This window comes from Mauremys mutica, unplaced genomic scaffold (assembly GCF_020497125.1).
Source record: "Mauremys mutica isolate MM-2020 ecotype Southern unplaced genomic scaffold, ASM2049712v1 000041F_np12_subseq_17779978:17974135_obj, whole genome shotgun sequence".
In the NCBI taxonomy this organism is placed as follows: domain Eukaryota; kingdom Metazoa; phylum Chordata; order Testudines; family Geoemydidae; genus Mauremys; species Mauremys mutica.
In genome coordinates, this window is record NW_025422816.1 from 73,519 (window position 1) to 96,547 (window position 23,029).

Genomic DNA, 23,029 nt, shown 5'->3' on the forward strand with positions numbered 1-23,029 from the left:
ATATATATACCTGCCCCTGGAAATTTCCACTACTTGCATCCGACGAAGTGGGTATTCACCCACGAAAGCTCATGCTGCAAAACGTCTGTTAGTCTATAAGGTGCCACAGGATTCTTTGCTGCTTTTATAAAAAGGAAGTTATTATAACTGCTTCTGTTGGCCTGCAAATTTACTAAACTATCCAAAACTTCCTTCAACAACTCTAAATTCAAAGAGATCATCTCACATGGGCCCCAGTCCTGCAACTGAACCTGCACAAGCAGACTGTTACACTTGATTGGAACCCCATTAAGGTGAAAGAAGCGCTATGTTGGTGCAAGGGTCTGCCTGCGAGGATTTGTTGCAGGATTGGGGTCTTGGACTTTTATTAAAGGATGTGTAATTCTACCTTAAACTGAGGCATATAAGGTCAAATTCATCCCTCATGTAACTCCACTTATGTCACTGCTGTTACCTCAGGGTGAGCACAAGAAAACCCATGGCACCCACTACTAAGACTTATTTTGCTAGTTGTGCCGACAACACATTGTTCAGAACAGTGATGCGCGGTTTTATGCACAGAAAGATTATAACCGTCTGTGTGCTAGTGTATTCCCAATTAGTAGGAGAAGTGATGAGCTCATAAAATCCCAAGTTGTGAGGCCCCGAATCAGTATTTACTCAGTCTATTAAAGTAAATGGGAGTGTTGCCAGACTACAGAGAGAAGAAAATTGAGGAAAGGCCTTGGGATTTTGACTACTAGCAGGATTTTGAGCAGGGGAGGGGTGCCGGGTGAATGCATAGAAGCCATCTGGTACCATTGAAAGAGTTTGCAATTTGTAACAAACAATACTTTTTTTGGTGGGGGGAATGGAAGGAATGGGGAAATAGATAGTAGAGGTGGAATGTATTGTATTTCAAGTGATAACTTGACCTGTTTTTTTTATAGAGGGAATTGAGGTTTTTAGACGAGGATCTCTATGGTAAGAAAGAGGAAAGGCTAAGATAGGCTGATCCCTGGGAAGTGAAAAGCTACACTGGAGTGGAGCTCACTCTTGCAATGGATCCTTGGAGCCAGGGATTCAGGGAAGCAGCTCTGTGGCTGCTGCTCCTCCAAACCAGGGCTACCCAGAGGATTCAGGGGGCCTGTTGCAAAGCACTTTCGGGGACCCCTTCCATAAAAAAAGTTGCAATATTATAGAATACTATATCCTCTCGGTGCCCGGGCAAATTGCCCCACTTGCCCCCCACCCCCACCCCGGGCGGCCTTGCTCCAAACAGGTGAACAAAGTTGGCGAAGGCTAGGAAGCTGGAGTGCCAGAGACTCCTGGGAGGTGTGGCCTTAAAGCCTGGGGCCAAGGATGGAATTAGGACTGTGTTCTGTTTGTTAACCTCTGTTATGAAATAAACCTCCTTGGCTGAGACTGGGTGTGGCAGTGCACGTTTTGGAGCTGGGCAGAAGTGATGGCCCTGGTGACAGGTGGATACAGACTCAGTGTTCACCAGCAGCAGGTAGGGGGTTCACCTCATGATGCCTTTTAAAGTGAACACAAATAGCTATTTAGAACCAAACCCCACCACCTTTCCAGGATTAACATGTTCATGATGATTTGGATGGTGCAATTTAAACATATGTGGTGTTTTTCGGTTTAAAGGGTTCTTTAAAACTAGGAAGGTTGACAAATTGTTCAGATTCGCCAATGTGTTACCAGCTAAAAGAATGGATACATCATAGTGTTATTCAGTTGGGTATTGTTTTGAAGGAAGTCTGATTATATTAAGGAAAACAAACCCTGGGATTTTGTAGCATCTTTACATCTGTCAAGGCGCCCTGCTCAGATGTTAAAATGGAACTATTGTACAACTGCTTTTAAGGACAAATTGAATTTGGAATTCAAAATGCTCTGTTTCTGCAATTTTCAAACACATGTGCTGCTTAAATTGAAAAGATCTTTCAGTTCCCTGATATGATTTAATGCAAGAAAGATGAAATCTTCCATAGCACAGGCCATGAAAATACAATCTGGTATGTGAACCACTAAAATGTACTAAGCCTTAAGAAAATAAAGCCAATTTAAAATCAGTCTTGAATGAGGTTTAACATTTATTGTTCCTTATAAAAATGATTGACAATTCTTTTCCAACCATGTAATTTTTTAAAAGAGCCACAGGAATTGTTTAGTCCAACCTCATTTATATGTTGAAGAAAAGCTTTGTGTGCTTTTATTATCATGGCAAGCATAGGAAAATCATAATCACTTATCTGATCATGACTTTATGCAGCACAGCTCCAGTCAGCACAGTTTTACCTGCATGTCACTTGTAGGTCACTAGTTCAAATACTGAAAGTCATTACCACTTCCTGGCTGTTTAGTGCCCTATGTAAAATGAGCTGGCGGGTTCAGTCCTGCTTCTAACAGGCATTGTCATCAGAGCTGGTATTAATTGGGTTGGACAGGCTGTGGTGGATGAAATAACAATCTCAAAATATGAACTGAACTAAAGCCCAAATGTAGGCTATGAGCAGAGCCAGCTCCAGGGTTTTTGCCGCCTCAAGCGGCGGGAAGGAAAAAAAAAAAGCTGCAATCGCGATCGGCGGCAGCTCCACCGCACAACTTTCGTCTTTGGCAGCAATTCTGCGGCAGGTCCTTCCCTCCCAAGAGGGACCGAGGGACCTGACGCTGAAGAGCCCGACGTGCTGCCCCTTCCCCTGGGTCGCCCCAAACACCTGCTTGCTGAGCTGGTGCCTGGAGCCGGCCCTGGCTGTGAGCCAGCAATGAGCTCCATTGATATGAATGGGGCCCTGTGGAAAATACTGGAGTATGTTTCTATGGAGCTTGTTTACAGGTTCAGAGCCTTAGAGGTTTGAAAAGGTTCTCATGAGAGCTGAAGTGTTTCCTGTCTGGCTGGGAGAATTGTAAGAACAATCTCCTCACACTAATTCTGGTGGGGCTGATGTTCTGGCACCTCTAGTTCTGGTCTCAGCACAGCTCAGAGTGGAGGGACAAACAAAACAAATATGGAAAAATTAACTGGCCTTTTTCTTTTTAAACCTCAAGGTTCAGGCTGACGTCAAGTTGTAGGTGAAAAATCAGGGTGCTGATTGTTTTAATACCTCTAAACCAGAGATGGTCCCAAAATGACATTCTAGTTCAGAACACTCATAAACCTTGGGACCCTTTGATCTATGAAACCATAGCCAAATTTTGCAAGAGGCCTGCTAGCTTTGCAGTTGTCTGAACCCAAAACCTCACATTTGAACAGCCGTGACCTTTGGAGATTCTCAGCCATGTCACCTATTCCTAATTTACTGTCCAGAAGACAACACAGTGGGGGAAAGGCAGAAGAGAGACCTTGAAAGATTTGGTTAAGCATAAGAAATAGCCACACTGAATGGAACCTCCCAGTGGTATTGATTTAATTTTCTAGTTTTCTATGCAAAATTCTGCTTTGATTTACATTTGTGTATACCAGAGTAAGTCTTGGTTTACTCTGGATTTATAGTGCTGCAAAAGAGTAGAATTTGTCCCTGTGATACACAAAATATAGGTTAAATATATGTAAAACTATTTGTTTTATATTATATTACATTTACATTACAAAGATTATGCATTTTCATAAGTGGCTAATGAGCAACTTAAGACACCTTTAAAGGAGACTGATTTTCCAGAAAGTGCTGTTGGTGAACAAGAGTTTAATCATGTAAAGATTAGAATTCTTAACAGCATTTCTTGTACTTGTGTACAATGGGGCTATAAGATCATTCAAAATGCTATTCTCATTTCTCTGAAGAGGGGCTGCTAAGCAGTGAATGAGGTAAACTGCATTTTGAAAGATCACTAAATAATATTCTCTCGTTTCACATAGATGGTAAACAACTTTTAAACTGTGACTAATTCAGCAAGTACTCCTTAAAGAGCTTGCTCTTAAAATCCCTACATGGTATCTTCAGAGAAATAATACAACTTTGATATTTTGATAACAGATAAGTCTCCTTTTTGTGTTCAGTGTGGTTTGCACTGTAATTTACAAATTCATAAATTCTTTATAAGACGACTTGTAATAATTTGTGCCATCAAAGCAGCATTGTGCCTTGTCAATTAAATGTTATGTTTCTGAACAGTTGACAGCAGCAGTGAGCAAATCTGAGTACAGGCACTTATTAAAAGGAAAAAATAAATGGGATAAAGTCATTCCCGGCATAAATCCATTTCAGAAATGGATTTAATCTAGAGATTAATTTGACTCAAAGTGTTTTTTCAGTTAAAGAAGGGGAATTGAATGCAATCCATGGTTGCATTGGAAAGAAAGAAAAGTAACTTGGAGGGTCTGATCTGCAATACTCCAATTTTCCATAAAGTGTTGTCTCATTATAAGTCTCTCTGGCTCACATCTACCCTATAGCTTTACAGCAGCCTTTGATTTCCCAGTTCCCCTATGCCTTGTTCCCAGTGGAGATCTCTGCAGCACTCCAGTAGTAGGTCCTTTGTTTTTTCTTCATAATCTCCATATCAAAAGGGCACAGGAGCCTAGGAAGTGTCTCTGCTTTCCCATCCGTCTGATCTCTCCCTCAGACTTGTCCTAGAGCATCATAGTAGTACTTTACAGTGCTCCCCAGGCACCATCTTTTCCCTGCACTTTATCCCATAGTTTATATCTCTAATACAGCCTTCCAGGTGCTCTGCGTTTGCATTTCCCCAAAGTGCTCTGCTCCCAATCTCCAGGCATGCCTCCAAATTTAGTAGAGATGGAGCTAAACCTAAACCATAATATGAACATCCCTCAGCATTTGGGAGGCAATTTGGAATCGACTGTGGAGCAAAATTTTGTACCTCAGGCCATGTGTTCTCAATAGGACTACTCATGTTGGGCCCCAAATAACAGTGGAATCTGGGTCTATAGAAGAACCTCTTCTGCTTTACTTTTCCCCTCTTTGCTTTTGTCTTTGTCTCAAATCCTTCCTGCAGAATTACAAGGGCCACCAGACTCTTTACCCTCTTCTTTGGGGTGTGGACAAGTATATGTCATTAGAGAAATGGGAGAGTAAGTAATTAGAGATGATGGCTTAGGGGTGGTAAAATTTGTCTTTGTGCTTCAAATGAGGTCCACAATATGCCTTAGGTATACATGAAACAGCAGTGGCATAAAAATGAGAACATTAGCATGTATAAATGACCTTAATAAGCAGTCAATTTGATAGAGGATTTTTGTTCATTCAGTTCAAAACCATTAATGCTGGAAATATACATATATTCAGTGGAAAAAAATGTAGAATTTGTTAAGAAGCACTTATTCAACCCTTATTTGCCATTTTTAAGGCTTGGTTTGAGACACTTCTGAAAACTGCATTATTTGTCTCATTTTCAGTATTTAGGCTGAATGCTTGATGTGATTTAGCTGCTTCTTCTGACACTCTCATATTAATTACAAATGTTTTGTGCTGCCCTGGAAAGACAGATAGTGTGTCCCTATAATTTCTGCCCTAGGGATATGTTGGTTTTATTTTGCAGGTGAGCCATGGACCTGAATTTTCCCTTCCTCCCTGGAATTTTGGGGACAATCAGATCCTACTCCAGCTCTGAAGATCTCCGCTCTGGCCCATCTCGATTTAAAAAGGAATTTTTGTTTGTAGTTCAGAGTCAGTGACTTGTTCCCTATGTTTCAGTCAGGGGATGGTGAAAAGTGTGGATAAAATAAATACTGAGCCAAACATCGAAGGGAGGTGGGGTGATGAAGGGATTTCATGCACCACACAAGGAAACAGATTTGGTGGCTCTGTGACTCGAGAGACCCACTAACCAACACACCAGGGGGTTTACTGAAACTCTAAGCTGAAGCTATGGATCAATTCCGCTGCTGCACCATAGCATAAGTGAGAGGATTCCTTTCCTCCAGGCCTCCACAGAATGCCTCTGTTTACTCACTTGTGTGCAGGTCCAACATTAGGACTGGAAGGGACCTTGAGAGGTCACCTAGTCCAGTCCCCTGCATTCATGGCAGGCCTAAGTATTATCTAGAACACAATAGTCTCTATAACCTATCTTTTGGAATATCACAATGTTGGAAATTAAGTCTTGAGTACTGCTGATTTTCATCCCTGTTCATCAGCCTTTTATGTTCAAGAAGAGGATGATAATCTTTAGTTGCTCTAGAGCTCACAATTTCTCAACAATCCCACTATTGAACAAGGATGGTTAATGAGCACAAGATTGAATGGGAAACACCCAGGAAGGCACTTAGCACACCAAATACACAGCAAGTAAGAACTTTGATTCAGTTCCTCACAAAACAGCAGAAGGAAAATTTTAAAAGGGATTGAATAGCTAAATATTTTCATCCCAAAAGTGCCTGCCTCCATTTTTTTTTGAAGATTCACAGGGTAAAGGAATTAGAAATGAATGCAAATTACATAGTGCATCCCTCCACCAAAGTATATTTTTCATCTACAATATCTTTGCTAGTTCTTGGTCAAGTTCATTATTATGAACTAGGGCTTCCCATATTTCACTTAGGAGACTATTCCACAATTTACTAAGTATCAGGAAGTTTTTCTTGATATTCATGTGTGGCTCGTCTTTGCTTCACTTTATTCCATTACTCTTACCCTTACACCACCCTTGAACTACCTGACCACTTCCACTCCCTCCCTCCACTCTTTAAATACTTCTACAGTTTATAACAGATACCAAAGTGACTGGTTTGCTGTAGATTAGGTTGAGATAGAAATCATCCTACACATCAAGCAGATTTTTTGATTAATAAGACCAGGCTATCTTGATTCCTTATTGTCCTAAAGCATTACACCTTTCCAAGACTGTACATATGACAGAGCACTGCTGTTTCATTTCAGATTGAGTTTGGAAGCTACTCCAGCATAAATGCATTTTTATTAATCTCACATGAAATATAAGGGCTCATTAATAGTACAACTGTCCAAAGGACAATTCCCAACTTAACATCCTACTGCTGTTTACAAGCTGTAGGTCTCAAACCCAGGCCTGCAGGGGTTATGGGTGCAGCCATATTCCAACCCTCCACTTGGGAGTCTGCTGCCAATGGCTTACTTGGGACCCAAGAAGCCCATGGCCAGTGTAAGGCTGTGCCCCTGAGATTCCATTGGCAGAGTCCCAGTGCATCTGATTGGCCTACTAGCCCTACTTAAGCCAGAGGCAGGGATAGCAAATTGTTTAAACAGCTGGGATCTATGTTATTTTGGGCTGTGTGCCTTCTGCTCCTGTGACTTTGATTTACTGGCATCCTGACACAGCTTGACCCTGAGCAGCTGACTTGTGGCTCCTGATTTGGCCTGACGCATGGTTCTGATCTCCAGTTTGTCTCTTGCTTCTGACTCTGATTCCTGACTTGTGTTTTTTATCTCCAGTTTGTCTCTTGTTTCTGATTTCCTGGTATCCTGACTCAGTGGATTCTTGGCTCCTGTCTTGTGGCTGGACTCTGGCTCTGACCACTAGGTATGGCTACCTCTGACCTGGCTGTGACAACAGCATAACTAGAATAAAAAATCTTCTAGAGACAGCATGCTCATGCAGTTGCACTAAATATACTCTACAAAACATCTACTACTTTTGGACATAACTGGATATCAGTTTCTTGTCAGATAGTCTCTCAACAACAAATGTGAATTGTCCATTAATGACTGATAGAGAAGAGTGTTTGCTTAAAGTACCTGTTGAAATCAATCATGTTTAGTTGTGGACAAGAATTTTCTCCCCTGAGAACCATGCTACAAAGCCTTGGAGCTTAACAGCTCTGAACAGTGGGAAAGTTCAGACCCAAATTCTTTGGTGTAGGCTTTTCCCTAAAATTATTCTATAGACTACCCAGGGGAGGTCTGTTTATAGCATGATTCTCAGATATAGGCCCCTCTCCACATTAGCCAATGAAACAATATTAACTAAACTTGTGATCTAAACATAGTGGTTACTAGAATGATTTCAAGTATTGAACAGAGAGAACATTTGAAAGATGAAGCCAATGCTACTCTGTTCCAGGAACATAGTGAGTTACGATGACACCTGTTTTCAGAGACCAATCAAGTGACCAAAAATAATGGATAGTTTACCAAGACTTCTAGTAAAGGTTGAGCAGAATGGGACTCAGTACATTTGGGGGTACTTTGGGATGGTCTGTTAAAACAGATGTTTGCCTTGTAGAGGCTTCAGTGTACATGATCATGAGTGAATTAGTGATTTGTTTGTAGAAAGCATTTCATAAGGGAAAGCATCCAGATGCTGTAGATGACACATCTAACTGAATTTAAAAAATGCCAATAGTTATGATGAAGGGAGATACAGGTCATACCTAAATCAAGTAATTCGTAGTGGAGGGTCTCATAATCTCTTTGGGAATATACTTTACAATATGGCTTTTCATTATTTAATATCATTCAGTATCCTAACTGGATGAATATTAACACCATTCCTCATGCCTGGATAGAGAAGGGAGCAAATCTTGGTGACTGATGCTCAGAGAGAACACCCATATCACAAGTGATTTGCAGCAGCAGTTTCATAATTTCCTTATCTCTCATTGTTAAGTGAAAACACTGCACCTGCTTGGTGTTCTGTTAATAGGCATGGCCACACTGAGGCTCCTTGGACTAACTACCAGTTTTTGCAGTCTATTTATGTCAATGGTCTGAAGTTGGCAAGCAGGATGTAGGAATTTGCTGAAATGAGGTGATCAAAACTTAGCTGCAGGTGCCAAATATCAGACAGGAAAAGAGATGAGTGTTTTTTTAAATAAATATTTGAAATTCAAGTTGTTGCTTCAGATTTAAATATGCTTCTTATGGAATTGTAAGGAGCTGACCAATATATGGGTACCATTGTCCTTTACTGAATGGAATCAGAACTGCTGAGGTCTTAGGCCTGACGCAGACCTCAGCCAAAGGAGGTTCCTCATGAGTTTAGGTGCTAGGAGCAGGTATTCAAGCAGCTTAAAACAAGCAAGGGAGCTCTCCTTGCAACAGCCAAGGAGAAGGAGGTGTTGGGGAGCTGTTTGTCCAGGCCAGGAATTGAAGAGAAAGCTATGTGAGTGAGTGAGAGAGAGCTGCTTATCCAGGCCTGGGAGTGGAGGGGGAGCTCTTCACTGCTTTTAGAAGGAGCTCTACTCCCTTCCATTTTAATCCCTGCATAAGGACTTGTGCATTTGGAGAAGAAGGATCTAGGTTCTATCTCCATCTCCACTAAATTCAGAAAGGCCATGGTCTGGAATGGTGACTACTATGACGTTCTTATGAGGCCACAGATTCACTTCTTCAGTCCTTTAACTTGTGGTGAGGGAATTCTGTTCACCCAATCCAGCTTCTCCTTATGTGTTATATATTTTCATATTTTACTTCAACAAAAGATAGCTGGATGCTTAAATATTTCTAAATGTACCAATTAATGAAAAGAACTGCACAACCACAATGGATTTTGTTATGGACCACAGCACTCCTAAAACTTGTGAATATAATCAGCTGGTTTTCCTTAGAGTGGCCAGAACACAGGACTAGAACCAATTAACTCTTGGATTCTAACCTTGGCCTGATCGTTTGTCTCTCTACTCTGGTGCCTGGGCCAAGTCACCATCTCTCCGCCTGTAAAACATGGATAATACTTATCTGAGAAGAATGTTGTGAGGATAAATCAGAGTTGCCAACTCTCATGAGTTTTTGTGGCTTTTGCAATGTTTGATGGTCTTCTTCACACCAGAGCTTCTGGACTCAAGTGACTTCATGAAAATATGTAAGCCTCTATTCTTCATGGTTGTCTGGAAACATGACCTGTGTATACCATATAGCCTTAAACCCCAAAAGACAAAAAGTACCCAACATTTATTGTTTTTTAAAAATCCCATGATTAGGTCAATCTCATGACTTTTAAGCCTAACTCATGATTTCTGAATGTTTGGAATAGTGATACATTGCTAATAGGTCATGGTTGGAATGTGCTATATAGGTTAGTGGGCTCCTCCTGCCATTTCTGGTAAAAGTCCCAATTTACTTTTTGCTTTCTGCTACCAGAAAGAGAACTCTGTGGCTTGTGATTGGCTAATGAGAGGAGATGGTGCTGCCAGAAAGAAAAATAACAGATCACAGGACTTCTTTGATAGGAGTCTCGTGGATAAGGGAGAAGCGGTGGATGTGGTATACCTAGACTTTAGTAAGGCATTTGATACGGTCTCACATGATATTCTTATCAATAAACTAGGCAAATACAACTTAGATGGGGCTACTATAAAGTGGGTGCATAACTGGCTGCATAACCGTACTCAGAGAGTAGTTATTAATGGTTCCCAATCCTGCTGGAAAGGTATAGCAAGTGGGGTTTCTCAGGGGTCTGTTTTGGGACCAGCTCTTTTCAATATCTTCATCAATAACTTAGATATTGGCATAGAAAGTACGCTTATTAAGTTTGTAGATGATACCAAACTGGGAGGGATTGCAACTGCTTTGGAGGATAGGGTCATAATTCAAAATGATCTGGACAAATTGGAGAAATGGTCTGAGGTAAACAGGATGAAGTTTAATAAAGACAAATGCAAAGTGCTCCACTTAGGAAGGAACAATCAGTTTCACACATACAGAATGGGAAGAGACTGTCTAGGAATGAGTACGGCAGAAAGGGATCTAGGGGTTATAGTGGACCACAAGCTAAATATGAGTCAACAGTGTGATGCTGTTGCAAAAAAAGCAAACATGATTCTGGGATGCATTAACAGGTGTGTTGTGAGCAAGACACGAGAAGTCATTCTTCCGCTCTACTCTGCGCTGGGTAGGCCTCAACTGGAGTATTGTGTACAGTTCTGGGCACCGCATTTCAAGAAGGATGTGGAGAAATTGGAGAGGGTCCAGAGAAGAGCAACAAGAATGATTAAAGGTCTAGAGAACATGACCTACGAAGGAAGGCTGAAAGAATTGGGTTTGTTTAGTTTGGAAAAGAGAAGACTGAGAGGGGACGTGACAGCAGTTTTCAGGTATCTAAAAGGGTGTCATAAGGAGGAGGGAGAAAATGTGTTCATCTTAGCCTCTAAGGATAGAACAAGAAGCAATGGGCTTAAACTGCAGCAAGGGAGGTTAGGTAAATGTCTATCAGGGATGGTCCAGACAGTATTTGGTCCTGCCACGAGGGCAGGGGACTGGACTCGATGACCTCTCGAGGTCCCTTCCAGACCTAGAATCTATAGTATTGTGGTGCTGCATCTTGTGTACTGCAGTAACTAGCAAGTGGGCCTCAGGATAAATGGCTTGGCCTATCCAGAAGTTTGGATGCGTATTCTGGACCTTGTCATGGTTGCTCCATCACTAGTCATTATTGTTAAGTGCCAGATTCCAGGCAATGATCCAGAAGTCAAAGGTTCACTAACCCATTACCAATCACCTTGAGTCACCCAAATTTGTTCCAATGAATACATTATTATTATGCTTTTTATTCTATGGTATTTGCCCACCACCTGATGAGAACTTTTCTGTAGTAAGATAAACCATTTAAAATAACCAAAATGCTATGGAAATGATATTGTTGAGAATGTTCTAAATTAAAATGATTTGTTTTTGTGTTAAGGAAATCCAATTGCTTTTTGTCATATTTAGAAACTGAATAGGCAATTGGCTAGGGTTCCTCTTTGCAGGCATTCACATGGCTCTTGAAAGAATTCCACTGCAAGATGATGCCCAGTCAGAAGACTCTGGTGCACTGAGAACCAATCCCCAGAGTGCAGACTGTCTACACATAAATGTGTGTGCTGGGACTCCACCCCTAGTAGTGCAGGTGGTGGGAGAAGACAAATTGTACTTGGCTGGGACAAATGCCCTGTTGTGGGGATCTGGGGATGAGAGAGAGACAGGGAGAAGCCATGGGAAGGAACACTACATAAGTCCCCATGTATTCTGAATCAAGCTAAGACCTTTGGTTTCTATGGCTCTCCAGTGCAACAAAAATGGAGATTTGGTGACCGCTTCAGTTAAGTTTAAAACTGGAGATCTTTACTGCATTAACATGAAAATGAATAATAATATCAGTTCAGTATTCTTTTTCTAGGTTAGTCTGGTGTTATGTAATTTGCTTCATGCTGTCACCATATTTTCTGGTTTTTAATGTGCTGCAAAATCATTTAACACACAGCCATGTAGTAGAGGTTTCCAGGAAAGGAAGTTGGTGATTTTCACATTTGGGTAAGAGACAAGTGTGTGTTGGAACCTGGGAAGGTTTTGTTTTGTTTGTTTGGGTTTTTTGGGGGTGGGGGAGTTTGGGATTGTGGGATAAGTATACGATATGGAATCTCTGCTGAAAAGATGAGCAGTGAAAAAATTAAGGGTGTATTTAAATAATCATCATTAGGCTTCTAAGTTACCATTTGAGATGAATAAGGCATTTAACTCCTCTCAGAGTTATTGGTTCAGGCTATCTGCAAACTCAGGCATTCAGTACTTCTTCAGTTTTGATGGTTCATGTTTGGATGTTCTTCTTGAAACTATAAAGGTAAAACTCACCTTTATCAATGAAATCTAAAGTTGTGTGGCCAGAAGTGGATTCTATGGAAAATTCCCTGCCCATGAAATAGTGAGTACATTGGACTCTGACAATAGACAGTGGCAACCAAAGGAAGAGAAATAAATGGAGATCTAGTCTATTGATTTTGGGTGTTGAGATGTTAACAAAATTATTTGTATAGTTTATTAGTACAGGTAGAGGCACCCCTACTTACAGATGTTCACAGACATATTTTCATGTAAATTTTCAGTAAACTTTAAGCAGTCACCTCTTCCAAAATGGCATGCTTGTTAACAAACAATACTTTGCTTAAGGTTTCACATTACTATTACAAACACTTTTCAGGGCTCTGGAATTAAAAAGCACGAGTAACGGTTGACTATTTTTTTTCAAAGTAAGTCCATGGATGTCTCTTGTAGAGAGCCCTGGCCGCACTCCCAGTCCCATCCATCGTTAAAGAGAAAAGTGGTTATGAAGTCATTTTGCTGTCGTTACTGAAATGAACTGGCTAGGTTTTTGATGAGGGTAACAAAGCTGGTTCTACGTCCAGCAGTGGCCTATGTGTATCTGGTATTGTAATACACCATTGAGATTGACTGCTTCTGTGTAGCAAATGCTCCCTACAGCTTTTGAACTACTGGAACTTTCCCTGATAACGTTAAAAATAAATACCACCCCCCCCCAAACTAAACACACACAAAAAGCCAAAATCCTCCAGACGGGGGGCGGAGGGGGGGAGGGACAAGGAAAGAACTGAGGATAATGGCATCTGAAAGTTACATCAAAGCTGTAGTCACCAAAATTAAAGTAGCAGCAACAGTGTATGGTTTTGTGATAGTGGGTTTTTGGTATAAAGTTCCTTTATTCTTAAACACTGTTCCAATTATTTTTTTGTTATTATTTTTTCCAGCTATTTGGTATGCAAAAAGTCTACCCCAAAGCAAAGAGGAAGGTCAGTTTTTTCAATGAAGTATTTTAAATTAAAAGGCCAATTCATTAAAATAACCTACCCCTTTTTAAGAGTTATACACAACTAATGCCCATCCTCTACAAAAAACTGTGGTATACATTTTCTAAGTAAATTAAGAATTATTGTTTACATCTTCCTTGGAGGCATCAAGTATTGGCTATTACTGGAAGCAAACTGACAGATTAGATGGACCTTGAAACGTGGCTATTTATTCAGGCATATAATTATTTACTCATCGTAGTAGTATCTGACTTCCACCATGACAAATCTTATTGTGTCCCTGGTTCAAGAGAAGAGTCTAGCAAGTATTGTCTAGAACCTAGATGATCTAGATATATCATGCTTTTTGTGGGGGTTGCATACCCTGAAATGTCCATGATAGTCTTACATGTAGTAATGATATTGGTGATACAAAAATAACACTTAGAACTTTACATGCTCAAAGTGCTGTACAATCGTCGGGCCAGACAATTTGCGGGCATAAGGTGGCACCATTCCTTTGATGTCAACAGTCATAGAACCCCTGGGAGTTTAATTGTATTATGTCCACTTTACATTTGGGGGAAAAATTCAGAGATTTTCAAAATTTTGCTCAAAGTCACACAAGCCCAGCTGTAGAACAGAGACTAGAACTCAGGAGTTCCTGTCGCCAACACTCTGCTCTGTCTTACAGACCACACTGCCTTATACCTATCATGGAATGTGTCTGAGCTCTGTAATTTGTTTGCTTTTCAGAAACATTCGTAAACAGAAAGAAATGCCACTGGAACTCTAGAGCCTCAGAGAGGATGAATTGGACGTGCAGACAGCATAAAAATGTGAATTCACTTTTGTAAACCAGTGGCAAAATTCTCCTCTCAGTTCTGCATGGTGGATGTTCTCAGCTCTAATGTTTTGTCCTACAACTGGCATGAATCAGTGGCAATCAGTGATCTCAATGCGAAATCCACATGTGCAGAGACAGGTAGCATAATATTAGTCAAGACCAATTGTGTTGACTTAGGAAAATAATTTTGCCTGGATTGCTGTGCTTGATGTAAATTCAAATCTTAAGCAATAGCGCCTGTTGAGGGTGTTAACAGGGGGAATACCACCTCCTCCCAGGTTTTTGCTCTTGCTCAAAGTTCTAAAGGCAGCAAAGGTGAGTGAGAGTCATGGCCCAACAACTTTTAAGCAGTGGTCTCATATTAAACCTGTGTGGAGCCTGTTCCTGTATGATGGAGCACAGGGGAGTCAGCTAAGAACTCGATTCCTGGTGGCACTGGCCCATGCGTTATGTGGGTAAGAGAGAGTGGAGACTCCCCAGCAGAGGAAGACTTGGGGTCCCTTGAGGGACAAGGTGGAGGCAGATGAGCAGGGACCAGAACAGTGCTAGGGAGACACTGGAGTTTGCCCAAGAAATATCTGAATTGGTCCCACTGTTCCGAAGAAGAATATATGAATGGATATGCTCTGGGGTGATAAAAGGTTAAGACAAATGTTAACCATGCCTCAAAAGATAATCAGGCTTTTATCTCTTCTGTACCTAGAGCCAAGTTCATATAGGTATTTCAGATTCTTTAGCCCAAGCCCAAAAAAGTGACCAGTCCAAAATGCCTATATAATGGTGCTTATTTAACGGAACTGAATTTGTCTGGAGTGTGCTTATGTTGGCTTCAATTATTGTACTGCCATGGGACTGCCAACTAATGCTAACATGGTTGCAGTTTAATTTTTTTCCTTGGAAAAGCAGTAGATAAATTAGATGAGTTTACAATATGATATTGCAGCAAATGACTTTGCCTGAAGTAACACTTATTATACTCCTGAGTCTTTACTTACTGTGAGCAGAACTGTCCAGTGCATGCACTTGCAAGGGTATAGCTGAGCATATAATTACATCTCCATTCTCATAACACTTTGCAGTAGCTTCTGATCATGCCATCAAATATTTCTTAGGCAATCACCCTCTTGAAATTCTGAGAACTTCAGAGAACTTTTCCAACTGTTAAGAGTTTTCCTGGAATCAACTAGTTCCAGTTGGACATTTCTTATAATCCAGATTCCCAACTGTCAGTAGCTATGTTTAAATGAGTTGTTTCAAATAGTGACACAGTTCACTTCATTATTTTACATTGGATTAAGCAGGGGATAAAACAGTTATTTAAATGGCTGATATTTACATGAGCCAGAATAAAATGTAGTGCTGGGCCAGAACCCAGTCTCAGAACAGAACATCCTCAAACTGGGGAAGGTCAGACTCAGATGTAAACTGAGCAGTTCAGCCCATCTCTGATTAAATTTCATCACATCACTTTAGGTTCTGTCCTGGGCACCTCTTAATGTGTCATTCCACAGAAAGGCATCTGCAGAATTTTTCCTTTTCAATCATTTTATGATCTGAAATACATGTTATTAGCTCCATTATACCTTGTTTAATGAGAATGCAAATTTGCTATTGCATTTTGCTAAGGTGTCAGCAGATTGCTCTAAAGTTTTTAAGACTCAGTTTTCCTCTGGCATTCTGTCATTGGTATCCAAGGATTCTGGAATATTATTATTGTCTCCCAGAAGAGCAAACATAACTCAGTCCCTTCCTATTATGCTTAAATCTATAAAACCTCTGTTTTTTCTTCCCGGGGAAATTGCCTCAGTTTTATTTTCCTGGAGCCTATTGATCCAGATTCCTTCTATTTAACTTTATCTAAACTTTATTTGCTTCTTTCCCTTTGGCTATCATCCGTTTAAACTGGTTTTAGCTACTTTAGTCCTTTCACTCTTACTCTAAAGAGAGTAACCGTTGTCTAGCAGTTAGAGCAGGCGAAAAGGTCTTGTTCTTCTCCTGGTGAGGTCACTGTTTTTTGCTGTGAATGTGGGCAAGTCCTGTTCTGTGACTTAGTTTCTTTATTTTTAGCATAGGAACAATATTACATCCCTGTCTCACAGGGGTTGAGAGGTTTAATTCATTAATTCTAAAAATTTGAGACAGAAACCCTCTCCGTGGTCATCCAGCCCATCTCTCTGCCCCCACAAGATTCCTTCGTCTGGTCTAGTTTAAAGTGTCCCAAGTAATATTCTTCACCAACTAACCTACATCCCAATAATTCTCAGAGTCAGGTTGTTTTTTCATTATATTTCCCCCTCCTTCAACTGTAAAATGAGGAGACTGATACCGATGACCATTGTAAACAGTTTGAAATCTACTAATGAAAAGCACCATATAAGAGTTAGGTATTATTATTCCAACCCATGGTTCCTGTGCTATATACATAGTGACATCCTTAACTCCATATTAGGCCACTGGTTCAGTACTGTCTCAGGCCCCAAACGTACAATGTGCTCTACATAGGTGGACCTCTGTGTGTGCCTGGATGTCTACTGAATTTAATGGGGCCGCGCCCACATAGGAATCACTGCAGTGTTGAGAAGCAAAAAGTGCTCACTAGTGAATCACCAATGTCACCAGTTCTTCTAAAATTTGGCAGCACTGTTTCATGAAGACATGCTGCTTTGCTGCCACAGGGAAGATTTTCTCCTAGTTGAACTCTTGTTACAGGTGGTCTCCAAAGAACGAGTTTAGACATTTTACTATATACAGTTCTGTACTGTTGCTTTTACAGTGTATTCTATCTTTGGGTCCCAGTCCTGCTCCCACTGTCTTCCCATGGGAGCTGGCCTTTGGAAAGAACATTTGGAAGTAACACTTTCTTTAAGCTTTGAGATTTAATAGAATGGACAGCCAATCAAATTCCGGAATACTTGAAGGTCACAACACAAGAATGCAGCTGGAGCACACCACTACATTTTGGAGAGAGAACATTGTAGGAACCACCCAAAATGCTAATTGCTCTGATTCTCTCAAAGAGTATTTGTAAACAAAGCAAAACTAAACCAAACTATGAGAAAAGGTGTCTTTTCTTGAGAAGCTGATTGGGGCAAAAATGTAAACTGATGAACACAGTTTTTTATCCCTGTCATTTAAAGTAATTGATCTTGTTTTCCCAATACCCTTCAAACAGATTTTGAGTAACATTTTGGCAGTCAGGATAACTGGAATAAATGATTTGCCTTGCCCTGTCCTAGCTTATTCTTCTCTGTTTCAAGCCATAGAAAATAAAAAACTCTAGTGCCTCAGTAAATTTCTGGAGAGAGCATTTTGACACACACAGAGTTGCAAACTTTGTATCTTTTGTAAGACTGAGCTTTCTTCTTAAAGATATTCAGAATGTTAAGCTATTTCAGAGCTAGTTTTGCAACCATGGCAAAAGATATCTGTTGTGTATTTGGTTGTCATGGTTTTGTTGCTATGGCAACTGAGTTAGATTATTATGGGTTAGCTCAACCGGTTTCAACCGGCTGAGGAGCTCTCTGTAGATATGTAAATAAAATGGAGGTTTTGGTTAGCTGCCTGCTCTCTGGCCTCAAGTGATTGTTTCCTACACCGGCTGCCCCAAGGATATAACACTGGCGACGAGGGTGGGATTCCGGTGCTGCTCCAGTAACAGAAGGAAGTAGAAGTCAAGGTAAAGACCAAACAAAGAAAAAAAGCTGCTTGTTTGCACTGACTGTGAAAGTGAAACTAAAAATCATGGCTACTCTGACCAGGCCCCTAGAGCCTTTTGATGAGAATACAGAGCAGTGGCATGTGTATACTGAGCGTTTTGAGCTTTTTGGTATTGCAAATGACATTACAGAAGCGAAGAAGGTGCCAATATTCTTAACTGTTGTAGGGGCTAAAACCTACTCTCTGCTACGCAGCTTACTACACCCTGTTAAGCCTGAGACTAAATCTTACAGTGACATTGTGGAAATCCTGGGGTCTCATTTCTCCCCAAAACCACTGGTAATTGCTGAAAGATATAGGTTCCACAAAAGAGACCAAAAGGAAGATGAAACAGTTGTACAATTTGTAGCCATTTAAAAAAAGCTAGCAGAACACTGTGAATTTAAAGAAATGTTACATGATGCCCTGCGTGACAGGTTAGTGTGTGGCCTGTACAGTGAAGCTATACGGAAGCGCCTACTGACAGAGGCTCAGCTTACCTTACAGAAGGCTGTTGATATTGCTGTCTCCATGGAACTGGCTACAAGGGAGGCACAATACATCGGTGCACCCCCTAGGGTGCAAAAAGTGTCACAAGAACCGACCCACAAAACTGTGCAGAGTCAAGAATGTTACCGCTGTGGTAAGCCGGGTCACCAGGCATCAGAATGCTGGTGTAAGGACCTGGTGTGTCGACACTGTGGCAAAAAGGGACACATTGAGTGTGCCTGTAAACAAAAGAAAAAGAGGCCTGTGGTCTGGCCGACAAAAAGAGGAACCCTGCATACCCTAGAGCAGACCCAGGATGATCAAGGTGACACCTCATCGCAAGAGGAAGTGCCACTGCATGTTTTGTCTTTGGCAATGGGCTCACATGAATACTGGGTAACCCCGTTATTGGATGGCAAACGTATACGCATGGAACTGGACACCGGTGCAGCCGTCTCACTGATCTCCGAGACTGTGTATAAAGAAAAGCTACAGCATCTTCCGCTTAAGGCAACAAAAACTGTTCTGAAGACGTATACGGGAGAAGCTGTGCCTATGCTGGGCACTATTGATGTTAAGGTGGAGCTCAATGGACAGGTGGCTAAATTGCCACTGTTTGTGGTGAGAGGTAACTACCCAGCCTTAATGGGTAGGTCTTGGCTTGGGAAGATTCAACTGAACTGGGCAGAAGTGCACCGGATGACTAAAGAAGAAACCAGTCTAACCCCTATACTAAGGAAACATGCTGCTGTTTTTGGAGATGATTTGGGAAGTATGAAGGGAATCACTGTGACATTGAACATTAAACCTGGCAGTCCACCAAAATATCTGAAAGCCCGAACTGTGCCATATGCCATCAGGCCAAAAGTTGAAGCAGACCTGGAGCGCCTGGTCACCAATGGAGTCCTAATACCAGTTACCCATAGCTCATGGGCCACTCCTATCGTTCCAATCGTGAAGAAAGATGGCTCTCTCCGGATTTGCGGTGATTTTAAAGTCACTGTCAACCCAGTGTTGTGTGCAGAGCAATACCCGCTTCCCCGCATCGATGACCTCTTCGCAGGCCTGGCTGGGGGACAAAAGTTCAGTAAGATTGATCTGAGTCAAGCATATTTACAGATGCACGTCGATGAAAAGTCCCAAGAGCTGTTGACTATTGTGACTCATAAGGGGCTTTATCGATACTGTCGTCTACCCTTCGGAATAACATCTGCTCCCGCCCTGTTCCAGAGGGCTATGGACCAGATCTTGTGTGGCTTGTCAGGAGTTCAGTGCTATCTGGATGATATCCTGGTCACTGGAAGAAATGAAGAGGATCACTTAAAGAATTTAGAGGCTACCCTACAAAGACTGGAAGAGTATGGCCTACGAGTTCGCAAAGACAAGTGTGAATTCTTCAAGCCCTCTGTTGAATATTTGGGACACATCATTGATTCTGCAGGTCTTCATAAGGCCCCTGCAAAAGTTAAAGCTATTGTGGAGGCTCCCCCACCTCGAAATGTAAGCCAGCTGCGCTCGTTTCTAGGACTCCTGAACTATTATGGAAAGTTCATCTCACAGTTAGCCACACTGCTAAAACCACTTCATGAGCTCCTTGGGCAGAACAAGGCCTGGAAGTGGACTGAAGCCTGTGATGTTGCGTTTAACAAAGCTAAGGATGCATTGCTAAATTCTGAAGTTCTAACGCACTTTGATCCATCCTTACCACTGCAATTGGCCTGCGATGCCTCCCCTTATGGAGTGGGAGCAGTCGTGTCACATATTATGCCTTCAGGAGAAGAGAGACCTATTGCTTTTGCTTCACGCACTCTAAGCAAAGCAGAAACTAACTACGCCCAAATCGAACGTGAGGCATTAGGAATTGTTTTTGGAATTCGGAAGTTTCATCAGTACCTGTTTGGGCGAAAATTTACTCTTCTCACAGACCATCGACCTCTGACATCAATTTTTGGACCCTACACAGGCATTCCCCCATTAGCTGCTAGTCGTATGCAACGTTGGGCATTGTTACTTTCAGCACACACATATGAAATCAAATATCGGAAATCCACTCTACACGGCAATGCAGATGGCCTCTCAAGGTTGCCTTTGCCGGTCAAACACCAAGATAGTGCCCACAAGGAAATCTTCTACTTTGAACAGGTAGAGAATACACCCATCACTGCTACTCAGATAAAGAAGGCAACTCGCGTTGACCCAGTATTGTCCCACGTTATGGACCTGGTGATGCATGGAACATCTCGACAAACCTCTCCGGTCTCATCCGACCTTGTTCCCTACCTGTCCAAGCGGACGGAGTTATCGGTCCAATCTGGTTGTTTGTTGTGGGGGAGACGTGTCATTATTCCACCACCACTGAGATCACAGATGTTAGAACAGCTACATTCCGGTCACTGTGGAATAGTGCGCATGAAGGAAATTGCACGAAGCTATTTTTGGTGGCCTGGACTGGACAGCGCTATTGAAGAGAAGGCAAAAGCTTGTATGTCATGTCAGGGTGTGAGGAATGCACCCCAGTGGGCACCCCTACACCCATGGGACTGGCCTGAAAACCCGTGGCAACGTATTCACGTTGACTTTGCTGGCCCCCTTGAAGGAAGCATGTTCTTGGTGGCAGTAGATGCCCATTCTAAATGGCCAGAAGTCTCTATAATGCAGTCCACTTCTGCAGAGAGTACTATCCAAAAACTACGAGGACTCTTTAGTCGTTTTGGTCTGCCAGAACAACTTGTGAGCGACAACGGACCGCAGTTCGTTTCTCAGGAGTTTCAAAATTTTATGAAAGCAAATGGGATACACCACATCACGTCAGCACCATATCATCCGTCCACCAACGGATTAGCTGAAAGATTTGTGCAGACAATGAAAAACGCTTTGAAATCAGCAAGGGGACAACACTCCATTCAAAAGCGTCTGGATACCTTTTTACTTTCCTACAGAAACACACCTCATGCTACGACCCACGCGTCTCCGACCTTTCTAATGATGGGACGACAGCTGCGCACTTGCTTTGATCTGCTGAAACCTTCTGAACCCCGACAAATTGTGCAACATCAGCAGCAATATCAAGTCATCAGACGGGCACCCAGAGCAAAAGACCGAACCTTTAGCCCGGGACAGCCAGTTTTGGCTCGGAATTATACTTCCAGAGCTAAATGGGTTCCGGCCACAGTCATCACTCAAACAGGACCTGTTTCCTACACAGTCCGGACTGCAGAGAATCTTACCTGGCGGCGACATGTAGATCAGCTGTTGCCAGGTCATGCCAGTCCTCAGGACCCATCTGCAGTTGAGGGGTCTGACTTCACCTCTTCTGGTGAGGGATCGAATCACGAGTCACCTGTTTCTGACTTTTCTCCTCCATTACTGCCGGCGGCTGAGATACCCCTTTGCCCAGCACGAGCTGATACCACCTCCTCACCTGTTCGTGCTGCGGACCCTGAGCCCCTAGTGCTTTCGGGTGCAATAACACCAGTAGTTCGCCGTAATCCACCTAGAGACAGAAGGCCTCCTCATCGGCTGGATCTTTAGCTAGGGCGAACCCATGGTTATGGGGCAAAATAATCCCCAGGGTTTAGCCGGGAATGGAGGCAGTCTACCCTCCTTCTCTAGTCTAGTGTGTGTTTTATTTAGGGGATGTTCTTATTAGGGGGGGAGGAATATGTTGTGTATTTGGTTGTCATGGTTTTGTTGCTATGGCAACTGAGTTAGATTATTATGGGTTAGCTCAACCGGTTTCAACCGGCTGAGGAGCTCTCTGTAGATATGTAAATAAAATGGAGATTTTGGTTAGCTGCCTGCTCTCTGGCCTCAAGTGATTGTTTCCTACACCGGCTGCCCCAAGGATATAACACTATATATATGGGGATAGAACAGAAATCCTCCTGGAAGATCTCCACGAAGCTCTCCTGGAGGAAATCGAAAAGCCTCCGCAGGAGGTTCCTGGGGAGAGCTGCCTTATTGGGTGCTCCATGGTAGCACACTTTTCCGCGCCAGGCTTTCATGAGGTATTCTGGGAGCATTGCCTCCACGAGCATGGCAGCATAGGCCCCTGGTTTGTGCTGGCTTTCACGCAGCATGCGCTCTCTATCTCCTTCAGTGACCCTCCTCAGGGTGATCTCGCTCAGCGACTCCTGCATCTAATTAGGGGAATTACTGTAATGTTACACCTGGTCCAAAGTATTTTTAAAAAATCTCCAGACAGACAGCATAGCAGAGACTCAGCACGCTACTGCGTGACAAGCGTAACGGAAAGCCAAAGAATCAAATGGACGCTCATGGAGGGAGGGAGGGGGGACTGAGCACGCAAGCTATCCCACAGTTCCTGCAGTCTCCGAAAAGCATTTGTATTCTTGGCTGAGCTCCCAATACCTGTAGGGTCAAACACATTGTCCGCGGTGGTTCAGGGCATAGCTCATCAATGTACCCCCACCCTCCACCCCTAGAAGGAAAAGGGGAAAAAATCGTCTCTTGACTCTTTTAAATGTCACCCTATGTGTACTGAATGCTGCTGGTAGACGCGATGCTGTGGGACTGTACTGTAGCATCCTCTCCCCCCCCCCGCCTCATGG